Source organism: Ceratina calcarata, unplaced genomic scaffold, assembly GCF_001652005.2.
Source record: "Ceratina calcarata isolate Rehan_Ccalc_2016 unplaced genomic scaffold, ASM165200v1 scaffold222.2, whole genome shotgun sequence".
Classification (NCBI taxonomy): Eukaryota; Metazoa; Arthropoda; class Insecta; order Hymenoptera; family Apidae; genus Ceratina; species Ceratina calcarata.
The window spans coordinates 5991-12677 of record NW_017143986.1 but is presented as its reverse complement, the minus strand read 5'-3'; the positions used below and the strand labels follow the sequence as shown (position 1 = coordinate 12677).

The following is a 6687-nucleotide window of genomic DNA, read 5'->3' as shown; positions in this document are numbered from 1 at the left end:
GTATTTAGTATTCGAATTATTGCCTGAATTCACAACACAATGGACTAAATGATTATTTTAGAGAAACCTAGAGGGGTGAAGAATAAAATAAAGGACTGTCCTCTTGGTCACCGCGGCTACATGCATGTATACTAAGACACCTTTGAGGTATTCATCAGATTCACCGTGCCATTGTCGCGTAAGAGAAGACTATTCTAATTTGGAAGTTGGGCGACGACCAATGGTCCTGAAACATTACGAAACGGCCGGTGCACTAACTTAGACGTTACGTGATGCCTAAACGATCCTGCGAAACCCCTTTTTCGCTCAGCCCGTCGCGAGACGCGAGGACGTTCTCGAAGATCGATGAACGACGTATATTTCGAGCCTCTGTTCACGCAAGAGCGGGTAGAAAATATTTGTAATCTTAACTTGAATTCGATTTTTCAACTTGCATAAAAATTGCAAAAAATATGCAGCTTAATGCAAGAAGAGTCGTGTTGACATTCAGACTCGAGAGGATTAAGTTAAGAGGAGCATGTTTTGATTTTATGGGTGCAATCGCCGTATCCGTTATCTGATCAGACGAGGTTACGCAGTGCGCAAACATGCTGAATAATAAAACCAAAGAGTAATTTACTCGGCAATCCTTGATTAAACAAAATTACCACCGAGTCGTCCTACAATCTTTGTATATAAAAAATCCTTAAATTTTTAAAATTTCGAAAACAGCGTACATTTTTTAATTAAAGTACCAATATAAAAAATTCTATCAGAAAACAATTGAATCTGATGTTGAACGCTGACAGTAGCGGTGCTGTTTCGTGTCAATGCCGTGGCAACGGACTCGAACGACGCCGTGCGTCGCGACGACGACGACGACGACGACGTACACCGTAGTAGAGGATCGAAGCCGAATGAGTCAGCCGACTAATATTAGAAGGTGAGGAGGCTGCCCTGGCCCGGTCCCTCTCTCGCTCGTTCTCTCTTTTTCCTTGCGACGACGCGACGGCTGTGGTCGACAGCGCCGCCAAGAGAGAGTTTCGCTGCTTCGACTCGGCCCCGGCGAGTCTTCAGGGTTCGTTGTTTGGAATGAGTAAACGCTGTGGAATTCGACGCTCCGAGCGAGCGAGCGAGCGAACGGGCAACCTGGGCCCGAACTCTCTAGGACAGGTGTAGCGCCAGCACCTGCTGCCTCCGTTTCGCGGCTCCTCTCGGTTTTACGCGATTCAACTTTTCCAATAAACTTAAACGAACAGCAGCTCTGCTTAATCATTCATTCAATAGATCTCAGAGGAATGGAGAAAACTGGATCACTGATACTTCTTAATATTCGTTTGTTGATATACTTTTCTTTTATCAAGAATTATCAGAATTATTGGGCATGAACGAAATTTGCATTAATTAGATTTATTGATATTAAAGCTTCATACGAGTGTTAACTTTATTTATTAATTAGACAATAATAAAAATAGTTGCATAAAGTAATCGATTATTCTTTTATTTCATTAACATATGCTTTAGACGAATCTAACATTATTTGCTGATTGATTTCACGTGTATACAGATTTTAGGTGAAATCTCTGTTTTTCCAACCTTTTAACACAACCCACTTTCATCACTCATTCCCTGAAAGACGGTCTCCGAACTCTCTCATTCTTCACGCGTCTCTTTACACAAACCCAAGGAATAAAAAGCTTGAGAAAAAGTAGGAACATGATTTCGTAACACTGTCACCTGAAAGGCAGCCTAACTCGCAGCTATCGAAAATGACCTCAACCATCCGGGTTACAGTCGCAATTACATTCGGATGACTATTGGCAATCCAGTCCAATTAGAGGAAAGAGCCGACCGTCTTAAAAGATTCTAACTAGAAGTCAATCATAATCATTTCTATCAAACGCGAGCCTAAATGAATAAAAAATATTTCAAAAAGATTTACAGTCTGTCAACCATAAGTCAGGCTGCGATCATAATGTTCCCCATTGAACATTGATTTCTCGTTGCCTGGCTAACGATTTTCTATCATTGTGTCAAGGGAAGAATGACGATGTTAAGAAAAGTACATAAAATAGATCTGAACGATCGGTTCCCGTGTTCATACGTCGCCGATGGCACCTACCTTGCCCGATTGGTCGCGAACCGGTTCGCCTTTACGACGAAACTAACAGCCGGCTCGCGGGCCGGTGACGCACCGTCGTCGTCGTCGTCTTCGTCGTCGGCTATTCACCAATCCGTTCACTCCTGTGTCCCGATAACGGCCGGCGATAATCCACGTGCGACCGCATGGAACCGAACCACTTCCTCACCGGTTTACGTTTGGGGAAGCGCGTTGCCCTCGAGGACGCAACCGGTACCGCGTCGCGAATCGGGGATAGAAACAAGGACGGGAAGAAATGATAAACAGAGAAGAGATGAACTATATAGGATTTTTATAGATCAGCGGTATATGGCTACGAGAAGAGGGCGGATGAAGTGTGAGAGGTATCGTCAGGGGGAAGAGAAGAGGAAAAGATATCCTCGGTTACGCGAACGAGGAAGTTCAGGAGAACGTTGGCACGCGGGTGCGACGTCCCCGGTGCCCGGCTCGTTTCGTCAACATTTCCGGTTGCGGTACCACGGCGGGGGCGGACGGTCGGTGGGAGGCGGGAAACAGGACCGGAAGTAAACACGATCCGTGTGCTACCGTCGCGTGTGACCGACCGAGCGTGCTCGACAGATCCGTTCACGGCCGCCGACAAGCTGAGACTGAGCGGCTAGCCGCCACTCGCTCGCGATCTACGAGTACACACGCGAGGCCACCGCGTAGCTGTGTGAGTGAGTGAAGCGCGTACGAGTTTTTGCGCGGGTGTGTGAGTGAGTGAGTGAGCGAGCGAGGGTAAAGAGACATCGGGATCGGGACGACTCGCGCGCGCTTAACGGAGCAGGTACGTATATGATTTTCTGAACAATCTGACGCATTGTTAATTCTTTGCCCTAAATGGATCGTCGAGCTGCTCGATAAGCATCGAAATAATCACAAGCGACGATTGAGCGAGCGTGCAAATAAAATTCTTCAACGAGCGATGACTGGTTATTTCGGTAGCGTTCGTTGTTAAGTTTCCTGTTACGAAACCACGCGACAGGGTCGAAGACCCTTTCATCATTAATAACAGTAGATGACAGAACTAATTTCGTTTTGACGACAGAGAACATGCCTCGGTTCCATTAAAAGCAAAAACAATTTTACGAAGTATTTCACGCGGCTCTTCACGTGAACCGCGTTTTTAATAGCCCCACGTGAATTTTTTTTCTCGAACGCGTGTAGCAAAAATTAGTAGCTACTTAGCGAGTCTACACCCACCGAACGCGTATTAATAGAAACACGTGTATTTCGAATAAATAAATACACTCGAACAGACACGACGTTCTGTTCGCTGATTCCACCTCACCGACGATTAAAACGATCCTCCTGTGAATTTCTTTTGCACACAACGCTTGAATTCTTCGTTCGCTTCCGTGTTTAAAAATGAAACCAACAATGAAATGAAACGATTAATGACGTACAATAATTAAATAATTACTATATTACTATCGACAGATAAGTGTAGAGTTGCTATGATTCATGTCGGTTGGATAAGGCTGAGACCTCAACAAGCATTACTTCAAATTTCGTCTTTTTTCTTGATCAATTGCACCGAGCACGATAGCGTACGGCACTGCATATCGTTCTTCTGTGTGTGCAACGATTACGCACACTCAGAAGAACCAGTTACACGCACGTGGAGACACGTACTTACACGTGACTGAGAAACGGCCAATGAGTCATCGACGACGCTGTTAACGCGCGCACACGCCAACTCTTCCTTTTTTTTTCGGGAGGGTTGACGGCGAATTTTCCATTGATAACAGAGCGATATCGCGAAAATAAACTCGCGAGATGGTCGACCATTTAATCGTAGCAACTTCTAAGGTATGTTAACCCCGTCGCGTGAAGCATTTGATTGGATCGATAGAAATTGCGTTTCCAGCTATCGAGCTGTTGTTATATAACGACTAGTTAAGAGTGCATTATGCTCGGTCTAAGTATGCACCTATCAATTATGAGTCGCTATGGAATTGCATGATTGAATATGATTAATTGATTTAATCTATTAAAATCCAGTATGTTTGTAATTCTTATTTACTACGTTCGTATTATTTTTAGTTTTATCTTTTCGTTATTTATAAACATCCCTTTTTTATGTATATAATTTTATACAATAATCTGCATGTGTGTTGCATTTTTCTGTATTCGTTGATAATACAGAAAATTATCAAAAACGAGACCAAAACAAATTCCTATCTATACTGCATTGCAAACTGACGTCACTAATGCTTGTTTTGCATAAAAATCGTCAGTGCAGTCATCAGACAAAAGAGATCTCAAGGAGAAAACAAATTGTTATTGTAATGGGAAGAATCGCTCGATATTTAACAAACTAAGTAAATAAATGAAAAACAAAAAATTATCACATAGCACTGTTTTTCTATCAAATTCCAAGAACTAACGATTAACGATGTTAATGTATTAGTGCGTTTCTCTCAATTTCAACTTACTAAACTTACAAATCAATATTTTCGCGACGCGAAAATCGCAATAACCAGTATAATTTTCGATGCAAAAATAATCGTCGTTTCACGCTAAAATCGAAGGTCAATACTTAAATTCGCAGAACTGGGAGTAGTGTTTCGTACAATTTTCCTTCATTCCTGACTAAATAAACTGGATCGATTCTCTCGTTTTCATTTCTCGTGTTAATCAGTGAAAGTTTAAAAGTGACTTCTATTAGGTAAACTTGGATCAAGTTTACTTAATGAAAGTTGTTTACATCAGAAAAAGGAGTAAAAATCGTTATGGTAAACTAGCCTCAAGACGTAAATTGTTTTTTCAGCCCAGATTTTCGCAGAAATATCATTTCAAATATTGTTATTCTTGCCTTCATCCAAATAATTACATTATTCTATTTTTCTGTTCTACTTCACTTTATCTGTCGAAGGAAAGATCAGATAAAGAAGATTCAATAATCAATGGAGAGAATAATTATTAAAATTCGTTATATAAAAACAAAAACAGAAATTGAAGTATTCTTTATATCATTTTATCAGAACTGTTCGTATTTCTTCTATCAACTTGGGTACGTCATTCATACATGATTAGATGTTAATGAGTGATTTCCTTTTGTTATTTGACTCAAAGGAAAAATTGGATATCGTACGAAAAATTAGGCACTCAGTTGTGTCATCGACTCGTTTAGATTTTTGTTTGTTCCAAGTCTTATCGATCAATCACATCGCTTATTTGTTGCACTCATAGATTCCTGATTAATCTGTTCTACCAGATAAGACGATAATTCCAGTATCCGTTATACAATATTCTATACACATAATAAAATGGAAGGTTTGTATCCGATCGAAGAATACGGATATTAAATGTGACTATACGAAATTACACNTTGAAGTATTCTTTATATCATTTTATCAGAACTGTTCGTATTTCTTCTATCAACTTGGGTACGTCATTCATACATGATTAGATGTTAATGAGTGATTTCCTTTTGTTATTTGACTCAAAGGAAAAATTGGATATCGTACGAAAAATTAGGCACTCAGTTGTGTCATCGACTCGTTTAGATTTTTGTTTGTTCCAAGTCTTATCGATCAATCACATCGCTTATTTGTTGCACTCATAGATTCCTGATTAATCTGTTCTACCAGATAAGACGATAATTCCAGTATCCGTTATACAATATTCTATACACATAATAAAATGGAAGGTTTGTATCCGATCGAAGAATACGGATATTAAATGTGACTATACGAAATTACACAAAGAATTGAAGAATAAATTGATTTAGAATCCTTATTCAATGGCGAGAAACATCTGGGGAACAGAGTATGAAGAGAAGCAGGGGAGTAATGACGTGATACGTCTCTAACATTTTTACGGTGCTCCGTTTCTCGGTAATAAACGTTTTCCTGCAAACAGTCTCAGTATATCCGGTTCCAATACAACCATTTCTCGACTTATTCACAGCACAACGGAACGATAATCCTTCGTTTGAAAAATCAACTTCTATAAAACTCGACGGCAATGCTTATCTAAGCAAATCATTTTTACCGAACGTTGAATCTGATCAGGATTCTCGCCGTTGCTTGTCACCGTCGCTTGATTTAATGCAACGTTATAAATAATTTATGATCTCTATTCCGTTTACAGATTTACATAAAAAATGTTAATACCGCCCGATAGGAAGGACGTAACCACCGAATCCATTCTTTCATTATCTGTACAGCTGATGACGTCAGGTTGATAGCGCGAAGACACGTGTTTACACGCAAGCCTGAAACGTGTACACAGTGCGTTATCGTTCCAGCGGCAAGTGTTACAAGCTACTACGTGTCCAAGAATGCTGCTAGTAATAAGAAAAGAAGATACAAAGAAGAATCGTTGCTCTTTTCATTGTACGTACAGTGAATAAGTAAATGCAGCTGTTTGGAACAGTGGTTTAGACATTATTTCTGATTAGGTTTATTAGACATACGTGAATTAATAAATAATGACTCAAGGAAAACATATTTGTTGACTATTAAATTATTTTCAAAGAGAACTGACTGTTGAGAAGTCCCTATTTTTTGTCTTTCGGACGCCACACGGATCGAGGAGGCTGGCTACGCCGATCCGAACAA

General features: G+C 40.4%; 1 protein-coding gene and 1 long non-coding RNA gene across 2 annotated transcripts in view; one reads left to right on the top strand and one right to left on the bottom strand.

Annotated features, from left to right (window-relative positions):
* Positions 1–6687, bottom strand: part of LOC108622457 (dual specificity protein phosphatase 10) — a 61330-nt gene that overhangs the window by 48836 nt on the left and 5807 nt on the right. The gene's annotated exons all lie outside the window — the stretch shown is intronic.
* Positions 3734–6687, top strand: part of LOC113464005 (uncharacterized) — a 5776-nt gene continuing 2822 nt past the window's right edge. Inside the window, exons 1-2 of the long non-coding RNA XR_003388837.1 lie at positions 3734–3931; positions 6218–6462. This is a non-coding gene — a long non-coding RNA (uncharacterized LOC113464005). The remainder of the gene's footprint in view (positions 3932–6217; positions 6463–6687) is intronic.